Raw genomic sequence first — 1,515 nt, 5'->3', positions numbered from 1 at the left:
GAGCTGTGCTAGTCTGTGATTTATTGTTTACAGAAACAAGTCTCTGACATTGCTTACACATTCCTGCCCACATTGGGTCCCTTCTTCTGGGCAAATCCTCGCTGCTTTGCTAGTATTGTCCTCATTGCCCCATCCCTGGAGGTGCTCAAGGCCAGGCTGGATGGGGCTTTGGGCAGCCTGGTGTGGTGGGAGGTGTCCCTGCCCATGGCAGGGGGATGGAACCAGGTGATCTTTAAGGTCCCTGCCAACCTAAATCATTCTGTGGTTCTGTGATTACTGTGGATCAGGGGCCAGCAGAGGCTGGGCCCCACTGCACTGATCCCTGTACAGCACACAGCAGAGACAGATGCTCCTCACGCCTGTGAGACAGAGCTGTGCAGGCAAAGGTGAGGGCAGGATGAAGTAACGCACAAGCAGAACTGTTGTGGCTATGGATTTCACATCAGCACCACAAACTTATTTTCCTTTTGTTTCCTTATTTAAATCTGCTGTGTGGAAACGCATGGGGAAGGGGACTGTAGCCTTGAGGCTCTTGTGCCAGCTTTGATGTCTGGATGGCTCCTCCCTGCATTTTCTCTTTCCCCTACGCCTCAAAGTGGTGAGAGAGCAAAAGGGCCATGGGTGCCCGTTCCCTAACTGCTGTCTCCTCCATCTATTTTTGAGTTTGGAGATTGAGTAGTGATCAAGCTTTGCCTCACTTTTTGCACCAGAACAGTGTTTTATGCAGACTCCTTCATCCCTCTTACCTACCCCTCCTCTTAGAACAGGATTATTCCCTGAATTTATTATCTCTTGCTCTGCTCTATCACTTTGAAATGTCTTTACCCACACCCTGCTGGGTTCCTGTCACCCTGGTCCAACATTCAGCCTAGGTTTAACTTCATCTTGCTACTCTACCTACACGAGCTTGTCCCATTCATACCTAAGGAAGGTCAATAAAAGGGCCATTTTCTCAACAGGATTTAAATATTTCCACAATATTTCCAGTTGGATCATTGCTACCTGCACTGCTGTCCCCAGGCCCAGACACCCACTGGGGTGGGAGAACTGGCAATGCTCCACAATGGGAGCTGGCCCACCAGTGGCCATCTGCAGGCTGGGGCCCTATCAGCCCATCACTCCATGGCATTTTTGGAGATCAGAAGTGATGCATGTGTGCTTTAAACCACCCACAAGCAATGGTTGATGTTAGTAGTGATAGAGAGGAGGGACGGGCTGTCCCCACATGGAGCTAGCTCCCCAGTGGGGCTGGTGGGGGGCATGATGCTCCCCATACATTTCTTTCATCCCATATTTTTTATAAGGAGAAATACATTCAGCTCGTCTCCAGGAGAAAAACATTGTGGACATTTTCATATTCCCCTGCTCAAGCCTCTGGAGGTTATGTGCACATATTATGATTACAGAGTTGACTATAAAGTATTTTGAAAACCAGCACTTTTCTGACTTTCTTTGCAATGCCCTTTTGTTCTGCCAAAAGCTAACACAAGTGTCCTCTGCTGGTAAGCATTTACA

Source organism: Anas platyrhynchos, chromosome 3, assembly GCF_047663525.1.
Source record: "Anas platyrhynchos isolate ZD024472 breed Pekin duck chromosome 3, IASCAAS_PekinDuck_T2T, whole genome shotgun sequence".
NCBI classification, from domain to species: Eukaryota; Metazoa; Chordata; class Aves; order Anseriformes; family Anatidae; genus Anas; species Anas platyrhynchos.
This window is presented reverse-complemented; position numbering follows the sequence as displayed.